Here is a 12167-nt window from a genome sequence, read left to right on the forward strand (position 1 = left end):
ATTAATGCCATAAAAATGAGCTTCATTGAGCATGGCCAACGGTTGCGTTCTACGTAGAGTTCTAAACCAATTAGTAATATAAGAAAAATAAAAATTGCTGAGAAATATTAAAAAAGGTGTCAAGAGTTCTCTGCACATGTTACTGGTTTTTTTTTCCAACAATTAATAATTTTTTATTATCTAATCAAAATATATTTAAATAACAATATTTTTACGTTTAGTTATGCATTTTGAATTTCTCTCTGTTTGGCGCGTCCGAATATCTAATGTAATTAATGTTTTTTCTCACGCCCTGAAGGCTGACTCATTTAAACGAATTGGGTAACCAACAAATCCATGACCATTAGTTGGATTACTAACAAGTTTTGTTAATTGACTATCTAACAAGTTCTAAACTCTAATGTTTACGCTAGTATTCGATGATCCGCTCAAAGTACGATATAACTCAAGTAAATTTACACTTGTGGTATTTATATCTTTTGTAAGAAAACTCATAAATATTGCAAAGGTTTAAAGGAGGGTCACCGGTACCGGTACCTTATAATATACTTATGCATGTATAGCAAGATAGTTTCATCTGTTTTATAGCACACTGTCTAGACATTACGAAAATAAACAAATATGAAGAACAAAATTTCGTTGACAACAAAAAGTGAATAGAAAATTTTAAGAGATTTGTCCAAAAAAAGTTCGAAGAGAAAAACACATGGTTTTTTAATCGCGAACATAAAACATCACCATTATCAATAGGCAACATCTCTTATCCCCCAATTCCATATTCTGAAGGCCCAAAGTTTCCCATTCTCTTATCTCGTTTACAATACTACGATCTAAGACAAAATTGAAGAATAGATAACGCTAGGAAACAAACAACATTATGATTTATTTTATTAAATCAATAATTATTCGTCCAACAACAACACCATGTAGGAGTAAACAACAATAATATCTCAAAGACCGAGCGAGAAAGGAAAACCGGTCGAAGCTAACCAGCCTCCACCACCAATAAACTGACCAGCCGTATATGGCTCAGCTTCAGCAGCATCTGTTATTACCTTAAAGCCATTCCACTTCACTCTATCTCCAGTTCCAGCCCCTGCTCCTGTGTTCGCATACTCTCTGTATGTCAGAGTGTTCAACGCAAACGTCCCGCTCCACTCGAACCACCCTTCGGGTCGGATCACGTCAGAGATATCCGACTTCATTATCACCGTCTGCGAATACTCCTTCCACGGCCGACCAAGATACGTTGGAAAGCTACTTTTTACGGACATTTAAATCCGACGTGGCACCAATTCGACAATTCTGGATAACTATCCCGATGTTTTGGTTAGGGTCAGTCCTTCCTTGGGCCGTGACCATGTTTCTCTGGCCGGAGTTTGGTCGACGGGCGTGGATGTCACAGTCTTGGAGAACGACATCGGCGTTTCCGAAGATGAAGTCGACGGTTCCAGCGATGAGACAATTGACGAAGAACTGACGGTTAGAGTGGACGTAGAGAGTGTCTTGGTAAGCTAACATGTCGCATTGGTAGAAGGCGGAGAAGTCAGAACCGACACGTAGAGCAACCGCTTGGTGCTTCGACGGACCCGCCGTGTTCTGGAAAGTGATGTCACGCGCTAAAAATCTCTCGTCGACGGCAGCTAGGTCCCATAAAAGAAAACATCAATTAGTTTAACAGTATCATTAGCTTTTGAGAAGAACGCATGTTTCTTTTGCTCAACGGATATAAGCTTTTATTTTCTTATAGAAAATAAAATAATGTCATGCGGAATTTTTTTTTTTTTGAGCAACGTCATGCGGACTTAAAATGTATATCATAAAGCACCATTAGTACAAGACTACCAGTATATATATATCCAGAGAGAATATATAGAAAACGATGAAAATAACAATTTTTAAATTGGTTGTTAAAAAAAAAGCAATATTTAAATTATTTGAATATCTTAATACTTGAGATATTTTGTGAAATTATCTCAAAACTTGATAATTTGAGATACTTTTACAAAAGTTTCTATACTTTTGATATACTCAAGCAATTTAATCCTGAGATATTTTTTAACTTTGGAAATATTGAAACAATTTAAATATTGTTATTTCATCTTTTTTTTTAGATATTTGCATTAGTGGTGCTCTTAAGTGTACTGACACTCTGTGAAATGATGTGACAAATGTAAATAAGGGATAAGATCGGATTGAAAAGTCTTTTTGTTTTGAGCAACAATCGGATTGAAGAGTCAAGAGCAATGGAACAAGAAAAAAAAAATAGGAAAGAGAAAAAGTAATCAAAGTAAATGCTCTCTTCACGAGTGGATGGAGCCATAAACCCCATCCACATAATATGACCTGGCAAAGCATATGAAATAAAGCCAAGAAAACCGATAGATTGAGACTTGCACATGATGCAGACCTAACCAACTTTTTTGTTTGATGACGGTCATTCAAATTCAAATTTAGTCTTATGCGTTACTAAGCTATGTCTGAGAATCACCTGTAGTAGTGGATAATAAGGCATCATGACGCTAAAAAAAACTCTAAGGAGTTTCTCAAAATATATTGGGAACCGATTTTCTCTTCCTTTTACTTAATTTTTCATTTTTGTTTATTATTTTATTTTTCATTAATCCCGGTATCTTAGCTGAGTGTTCTTAACTCGTGATTTGACATTTTTTTTTATACTTTTCGGCTAAAAAACAATTTTTATATCTCTTATTAAAGAGACAGTTGTTAGTTTTTCTTAGTTAAAATCTAAAAAAAGCTAAAAACCGTCTTTTAAACGAAGCCAAGAACTCAAGTTAAGAAATTCAGGTTAATTATGGTCTTAAAAACTACACTGGTCTACTTAACGCGAGAATAATTTCACCATAATAAATGCCGCACCGTGCAAAATTACTATTATAATCTTTAAAAAAAAAACTAATAGCTAAAATTGCTTACCAACGGTGGCAGAGTGAAAGGTGGTGCTACCGTCGACGACGTTTCTACTTGCGGTGATAATAGTTGTTGTCCGACCATCTCCCATAAACATTATATTCTTTTTCTTCTTGGCCACTTCCACATTCTCTCTATAAACTCCGGCTTTTATATGTATTACATACCTCTTATTACTATTCTCCGGGGCCGCCACAACCGCAGCCGCCACAGTGGTGAATGTACCGCTACCATCAGCCGCCACGGTAGCATCAGCTTCCACTGTAGACCCTTGAAGAAGCCCCCTATCTCCTGCAGATAACCAAGTCGGCCACCCCTCCGCATCTAATTCTCTGGTTCCGGCAATATCTACGGCCACCGTCGTCTCCTCCTCCTTGAGTTTACGGTTGTTTGAGGTGAGCTTAGCTTTTAGCTCGAAGTTGGCTATATCGGTATCAGTCATGTTCTTGATCATTGCTAGTGCATTGCTGCACATGTACTCTACGTGCATCTACACATAAGTATAAAGCTATATTTAGAAACAATCGCGTTATCGACACGTTTATAGAATTAATTGCCTACACTCTAATAACAACAATTCATACAATTAGCTAACAGCCTAACAACATTTCACTGTACCAAAATAAATACTGAAAAATATAAAAATGTTAAAGTGATGTGATGGGATATTAATGTTACCCATCTATAAGTTTTTGGCACTATATAGTATATTCATTGAAAAAAGCTATATCCGTAACCCCACGACTGTAAGAGCATCTTTGGGTTTTTTTTTTTTTTTTCTGATTAAAAAAAAATATTAAAAACTAACCAATCGTGGGCCGCTACGTGTCTTCACGCACAGTGCAAAAACCAAGCTCTTAGAATAGAGATTTAGAGCAGCTCCAACGCAGCTCCTTAAAAAAAAATTCTTAGCACTAAATGATTTTTATAATATGTGGGACCCAAAAAATTTAAGAAATTGTGCCATAATAAATTCTTAAAGTTCGTAGCTAAGGATTAACTCTTTGCAAGGTTCATCACTGTGCGCGGATCCCACAACTATGTGGGATCACGTGATTGGCTCCCTTATTTTTTATTTTATTTTTTTTTTTAAAACTGAAAAAAGTAAAAATATTAAAATAATCTACATTGGTTATCGAGTCCAACGTTACAGAGTTGGATGTGCTCTTAGGAGCCAATTCTTAAGTTTTTTGTGGGTTCCACCTCTTAAGAATTCTCTTAAGAGGTGGGGATAATCCCACTCTAAAGGCATTAAAGATTCCATAAATTAAGTAGACCAAAACAAATGCATTTCATGGACATTTGCAATTTTTGATTCAAAATAAACTTTTTTTAGTATTGACTAAGTCTTATACATTTTACATATTTAAATAATATATATTATTTTGTACATTCCCGTAACGGGTAAAGAAACTGATGTCTTTTACGTACCTGACCCTTCAACAAGGCCTTACGGATTTTCTTGTCGGCGCGGTCATGAGAGAAGCCGTCTAGACAAGTCTCCTGGTTGGTAATGGCGGAGCTAATTAGGGTTTTGAGATCACCGGCGTGTTCCCGGAGAGACTTCTTGTTAGGATACAGTTGTAGATCTTCCACCGCCTCGTGAAGCTCATCGAGCGTCTCATCAATAGTCTCCAAACAGTCATGAAGCGCCGTCTTCTCGCGAGGAGTTAGTCCTTTCCTCTTCTTGATCAGTTTCTTCACGGTGAAGTAGTTGTGTTCCACGGCAGTTGTCGTGAGGTTAAGCGAAGCCTCGATGACGTCTTTCTGCGACGTAAGCTTGACGCCTCCGGAGGTGGCCAGCGTGGAGATGCAGAGCTCAGGGTAACGTGTGGAGCTGCAAGCGGATGTTAACATTGCTGTAAAACTGGACCGGATAGTGCAGTATCGCAGCTAATAATTTGAGAAATAGTGTAATAAATGGAACACCGGATTTAACGTGGAAAATCCCAAAGGGTAAAAACCACGGACAAGGTAGAAAAATTTATTACGAGAAAAATAATAGGAGTTACAACCTCTCAATTATAACGGAGAAATTGATTAATAATTTTCTCGTTATAATAGGAGAAAATACCCAAACTCTCTAAATAATTTTCTCTCAACCCGATCCCAAATACCCGTAAGAGATTATAGAATTTTTTTTTTTCTCTCTCTCTCTCACGTTCTTCTTCTTCTTCTTCTTCTTCACTTCTCTTTGTGATTTTAATTTTGGGATGAATGTGAGGTGATGGCATGGCTTGGTATTTATAGAGATTATGAGGATTGGTAGGTGCCTACAAGAGTTGACAAAACTCATTTCTATTTACGGCCACCGTCCAAGCCATCAAATGTGATCACCGTCCAAGCCGTCAAATGTGATCACCGTCCATGCAACCGACCATCATATGAAAAACGTGTTTTAACAATCTCCCACTTGAAGATTTGATTGAGGATCAATCGGATCTTCACACCATTCTTTCTACCTTGTCATTCCATGTTGCTTACGTCTCCTTCAGGCCACAAGAGGATCGACACCAAATAAACTTGTCAGTAGTGACTGCTTTCGCCATAAAATCTGCTACATTTTCTTTTGTATGAATCTTCTGCATATCCACGGTGCCTTCTTCCACTTTCTCACGAACGAAGTGATACTGGACTCGTATGTGCTTGGTTTTTGAATGAAAGGCTGGATTCCTTGCAAGATGCACATCACTCTGGCTGTCACAAAAAAGAGAAATTTTCTCTTGTTTGTGCCCGAGTTCCTCCATTACCATCTTCAACCACATCGCCTCTTTACTAGCTTGTGTAGCTGCTACATACTCTGCTTCGGTTGTCGATGTAGCCACAATTGACTGTAGTTTTGAAACCCAACTTACAGCTCCGCTAGCGAGTGCAAACACATAACCGGTTGTGGATTTGCTTTTATCTAGATCGCCTGCATAATCTGAATCAACATAGCCTCTGACAACAAAGTCTGATCCTCCATAACATAATGCAACATCCGAGGTTCCTTTAATGTATCGTAAAATACTTTTTACGGCATTCCAATGCTCTTTGCCAGGATTCGCCATGTACCGACTTACTACTCCCACTGCTTGTGCAATGTCTGGTCGTGTACAAATCATTGCGAACATTAAGCTCCCCACTGCTGATGCATACGGCACTCGAGACATTTTCATCCTTCCTTCTTCACTGCTAGGACTCATACCGGAGGATAACTTGAAATTAATAGGAAGTGGGGTAAAGATTGGCTTACAATCTTGCATGTTGAACCTCCGCAAGATTTTCTTCAAATAATTCTTTTGTGACAGCCAAATCTTCCTATTATTTCTGTCTCGGTGAAATTGCATCCCTAGAATCTTGTTTGCTGGTCCCAAGTCCTTCATCTCGAACTCCCTAGCCAACTGTGCCTTCAATTCATTGATACGATCATTGTTGGGGCCTGCTATCAACATGTCGTCTACATATAACAGCAGAGTAATGAACTCGGTTTCACTAAACCTCTTGAAATATGCACAAGGGTCTGCATGAAGTCTGCTATATTCAAGGCTCGTGATGAAGGAATCAAATCTCTTGTACCAACATCTTGGCGCCTGCTTTAGACCGTACAGAGATTTGTTTAACCTGCAAACCAAGTTCTCCTTTTCTTTTTCTTCAAAACCTTCTGGTTGGAGCATATAAATTTCTTCCTCAAGATCTCCATGAAGAAACGCTGTTTTCACATCTAGTTGCTCTAGATGTAAGTCAAATGTAGCGCACATTGCCAACAGTATCCGAACTGTTGTAAGTCGAACCACAGGTGAAAAAATTTCAATGAAGTCAATGCCTTCTTTCTGAGCATATCCTTTCACCACCAATCTAGCACGATACCGCTCCACTTGGTCATCACCATTTTGCTTGATCTTATAGACCCATTTGTTTCCAATGGCTTTTCTTCCTTGCGGTAATGGAACGAGCTCCCAAGTTTTATTTTTATGTAGAGCTTCAATTTCTTCTTGCATTGCTTCCATCCACTGAGAAACATCTGGACTGCTCATTGCTTCTTGGAGATTTGATGGCTCTCTGTCCTCAGTTAAAAGACAATATGCAACGTTTCAGTTCAGATGATAATCCTCGTGCCAAGCTGGTGTAGTTCTTACACGTTTTCCTTTACCAAGTTCTTCTTCCAACTCGGCAGGTTCGGCTTCCTCGTGTTCTGGTGTTGCTCCAGAAGAATTCTCCTTTTCCACTTGTACTGCTACAGTCTCTGACCTTTCTTTTGAACTGCTTCTTTCTTCTTCGATCTTCTTATCTTCTGTGAAGATAACATCTCTGCTGATTATAACCTTGTGGGCAGTGAGATCCCACAGACGATACCCCTTTACTCCATCAGCATATCCCAAGAACACACACTTTCTAGACTTTGGATCTAGCTTTGTAGTTTCTTGGTTATTGTACATTACATACACTGGACTCCCAAATATATGGAGGTCTGAATAGTCGACAAGCTTTCCTGTCCACATCTCCATCGGTGTTTTCAACTCAATTGCAGTTGATGGCGACCGATTTATCACATAACAGGCGGTGTTGACTGCTTCTGCCCAGAATTTCTTCTCTAAGCTTGCAGCTCTCAACATTGCTCTTGTTCTTTCTAACAGAGTCCAGTTCATCCGCTCTGCCACTCCATTTTGTTGAGGAGTGTATGATGTAGTGAACTGCCTTTTGATGCCCTATACTTTACAGAATTGGCTAAATACATCACCAGTATATTCATTTCCATTATCTGTCCTCAAACACTTGATCTTCTTCTCAGATTCAAGTTCCACCCGTGCTTTGAAAATTTTGAAAACTGAAAACACATCTGCCTTACTCTTGATAGGATACACCCAACATCTCCTGGAGTAGTCATCGATGAAGGACACAAAGTACTTCGCTCCTCCTAGTGATATAACTGGTGCTTGCCACACATCAGAGTGAACCAATTCTAGAATAACTTTACTTCTAGAATTTGACGTGCTAAACTTCAACCGATGCTGCTTGCTTGTCACACAATGCTCACAAAAGGATAGTGATACCTTTGTGAGACCCGGAAGTAACTTCTTCTCTGCAAGAATTTTCATGCCTTGTTCAGACATATGCCCAAGTTTCTGATGCCACACTGTAGTAGCTTTCTCACTGAAACTGCTTGAAGCAACAGATGCTTCAGATTCTGACAGAGTTTCTCCTCTTAACATGTATAACTTCGTAGCTATCTTCTCTCCTTTCATAAGCACAAGTGCTCCTCTAATTACTTTTAGAGTACCATTTTGAACTTCAACTTTGCAACCAAGATCATCAAGTTGCCCCACAGATAGTAAATTCTTTTTCAGGCCTTCCACGTGTCGCACCTCATGAATAGTACAAACTGTACCATCATACATCTTCAGTTGAATGGATCCAGTGCCAACAATCTTATGTTCATGATCATTGCAACTGTACACAGATCCTCCTGAGATGGGTTCATAATGATGGAACCATTCTCTTCTAGAGGTCATGTGATATGTAGCTCCTGAGTCGAACAACCATGTATCAGCGAACCTTCTTCTATTTTCGCTTGAAATTGCTGCTTCACAACATAGCGCGATTTCATTATCTGAAGTGTTTGCGACATTTCCTTGAGGGTTGAAATTCTTCAATTCCCAACAATCCTTCTTCAAGTGACCCTTCTTGCCACAGTGGTAGCATTTAAAAGTCTTCTTACTTCTTGACTTTGATCTACCATGTTTGTAACTCCCACTTGAGCCATGTTCCATTGATCTCCCTCTCATCACCGTCAATGCCTCTATTTGAGAATTTTCTCGTCTGTCTTCCTTACTTTTGCGCCGACTTTCTTCTTCTAGAACCGCAGCTGCAACATCGTCAAAGACTAGACTGTCGGTGGTGACATTATTTGTTAAGTTGATGATGAGTTGATCATATGAATCTGGTAGACTTTGAAGTAGAAGCTCAGCACGTTCTTGTGATTCTACTTTATAACTCAACGAAGTGAGTTGAAAAAATAAAGTATTCAAGGTGTTGATGTGCTGCGTCACTGAAGTAGATTCTCCCATTCGAAGGGTATAAAGCTTCCTCTTGAGGAAAATTTTATTGTGCAGCGATTTGGCCTCGTACAATTTTGCAAGGTGATCCCATATTTCCTTTGCAGTCTTCTTCTCCTCTATGCTTGACAACACTCCATCTGCAAGGGCAAGATGAAGATTTGCCATAGCATTCCCATCCATCTCGTTCCATTTATCATCATCTGTGTATGTAGCCGGTCTTGCACTAATGGCCGCTAAACAACCATCTTTTCTCAAGATAGCCTTCATCTTCAACTTCCACAGCGCAAAGTTACTGCCGTTGAATTTTTCGATCTCAAATTTTGCCGCCATTGCTTCTTCCAGAACCTATGCTCTGATACCACTTGTTGTAAAACTGGACCGGATAGAGCAGGATCGCAGCTAATAATTTGAGAAATAGTGTAATAAATGGAACACCGGATTTAACGTGGAAAACCCCAAAGGGTAAAAACCACGGACAAGGTAGAAGAATTTATTACGAGAAAAATAATAGGAGTTACAACCTTTCAATTATAACGGAGAAATCGATTAATAATTTTCTCGTTATAATAGGAGAAAATACCCAAACTCTCTAAATAATTTTCTCTCAACCCGATCCCAAATACCCGTAAGAGATTATAGATTTTTTTTTTTTTCTCTCTCTCTCTCTCTCTCTCTCTCTCACGTTCTTCTTCTTCACTTCTCTTTGTGATTTTGATTTTGGGATGAATGTGAGGTGATGGCATGGCTTGGTATTTATAGAGATTATGAGGATTGGTAGGTGTCTACAAGAATTGACAAAACTTATTTCTATTTACGGCCACCGTCCAAGCCATCAAATGTGATCACCGTCCAAGCTGTCAAATGTGATCACCGTCCATGCAACCGACCATCATATGAAAAACGTGTTTTAACAAACATGGCGTTAGACAACGGAGATAGAGTTTGTTTTCTGTTTTCGTTGGCTTTTGAAGCTCCGACGGGTATTCCAGTGACGGCTGTTAAGAAGAGTAAGGCTATGGCGGTGGTTAGTAAAACAAGTTTCGTATTTCTTGTGAAATTATCTTTGGAGAAGATTTCTTTGATAGATGATGCCATTGTTTGACACTGATGAGTGGAGCGGTGAATGTGCTAATGAAGAGTAGGTGTTTATATTGATATCAGACGCAAGATTTTATTAATGGCTTTTCTTTTCTTTTCTTTTCTTTTTTCTTTTCCTGTTACTTTTCTTGACTTTATTATTTGAGTGAGGATATAATGAGGATTTGTCAATATTCTCCCCGTTTTTTAAAAATCACGTTTTATAAAATAAAATTGTTTTAAAAAGATTTTATTTATTAAAATTTTATTGGCTAAAAGTTAGAAAATAATCAGTTACAAAATAATGAACTAATAATCAAAATTTAATATATATGTGAAAAATTAAAACATATCTTTTTAAAATAGAGGGAGTAGAAGATAAAAAAAAATTGGTAAAAATCATATGATTCTGATTATTCGAATTTCAAAGAATATTATTGCGGTGTTCCCAAATTTTTATATCGTCAGAACACAAGTCTAACCGTAGCATTTGTTGGTTTGCTTACCAGTTAGTCAGTTACTGCTTACTAGCTAGTGATGCACTCACCACGAGGTCTTTAACTAATGGAATCAGTAACCGAAACTACTTATATTGACTTTAGTTTGAAACTAATGTTTATGTTACAAAAAAAATCTTTGAATACAACTTGATTTATCTTAGAAAACCTTTTTATAGTAAAATATATGGTAGTTTGTACTAATGATGTCACCTTGTTAAATTTGGAATTCAACCTTATGTTAAATCTATGATAGTTTTTTTCTCCCGTCAATGTGTCTTGCTGACGTAAGAATCTTTTGGTAAAATTATATAGCAACTATCTTTTTTTATCGAGTGTACATTGCATATTGATATCGATGGAGCTATATATAGAGCCTCGCCCATTGTTGATAATTGAATAACAAGACATTATAAATAATATTAAATTAACTTATATGAGTTCCATGTTCAATTAATAGCATATAGTTTGAAAACATTTAAACCCCATTAATTCATTAACAAGAGACAAAAAAAAAATCAAAATCTTATAAAATTCCTAACCAATACACTTCCAAGTAATGGTGTATCTGTATGTAATTATTGTATTTGAATAAATATGTTTAAATTATATATGTAACAAAATAGTTGTTATATTTAAATAATTTTTGAAAAATCCAATTCTAATGTTTTGGAGGGAAATTTGTTTTTGCTGCTTTGACGGAAAATCTGATTTTGTTGATGGAAAAGTGTGATTTTGCGGTTTTTCAGGGAAAAATCAAAATTTTTTATATTTGCAGAAAACACGTAAAGAGTTTAGTGAAAACGTGATTTTGCAGCTTTGGCTGAAAACTTGATTTTTGATATTGGCACAATTTGTTGGTTTGACAAAAAACTTCCATTTGTGGTTTTAGCATGAAAATCTGATTTGTGATTTTTTTTGAGAAATTTGATTTTTTAGTTTTTTTTGGAAACACGTTTTTGCGGTTTTTGCGGAAAAAATTGATTTTACAATTTTGGCGAGAAAACGTGATTTTACGATTTTGACCGAAAACATGATTTTAATGTTTTGGACCTTTTGGCGGGAAATCCAATTTTATCATTTGAGTGTAAAATGTGATTTTTCGATTTTAGTAGGAAACATTATTATCTAGTTTTACAAAGGAGATGTGATTTCCAATTTTAGCGGAAAATCATGATTTGGGGGGGGGGGAGGGGGGGGGACATTTTGAGAGAAATCATGATTTTGTGGTTCTCGCGAAAGAAAAAATGATTTTAATGTTTTGGACCTTTTGGCGAAAAAATTGATTTTATGATTTTTGCAAAGTTCAGGATGGAATTATATTCTATGATCACTAATAGAACAAAGTCTCATTCCGATTTTATGATCACTAATACAAAGCCCTAGTTATAAACCCTAATATATGAGCTGCAAATATAAACTTGTAACGGGCTCACTGGTTTGTCAGCTAGGGGGCCATTATTGGCCAAATTTTCCAACTTCAGGGAGTACCGGAATCGCTACCGGAATCTTGGACCGAACCAACTAAGTTTCTGCAGATAGGACAAGAAGAATGCAACTGAAGCCACTTCTCGATGCAGTCGGCGTGGAACCAGTGATTACATGTCGGCAAAAGTCTGGCTTT

At 37.4% G+C, this 12167-nt stretch overlaps 1 pseudogene; it reads right to left on the bottom strand.

The window, feature by feature from the left end:
* Positions 1-859: 859 nt before the first annotated feature.
* Positions 860-4819, bottom strand: LOC106387060 (annotated as a pseudogene).
* Positions 4820-12167: the final 7348 nt, after the last annotated feature.

The sequence above is a fragment of the Brassica napus genome, chromosome C3, assembly GCF_020379485.1.
Source record: "Brassica napus cultivar Da-Ae chromosome C3, Da-Ae, whole genome shotgun sequence".
Taxonomy (NCBI): domain Eukaryota; kingdom Viridiplantae; phylum Streptophyta; class Magnoliopsida; order Brassicales; family Brassicaceae; genus Brassica; species Brassica napus.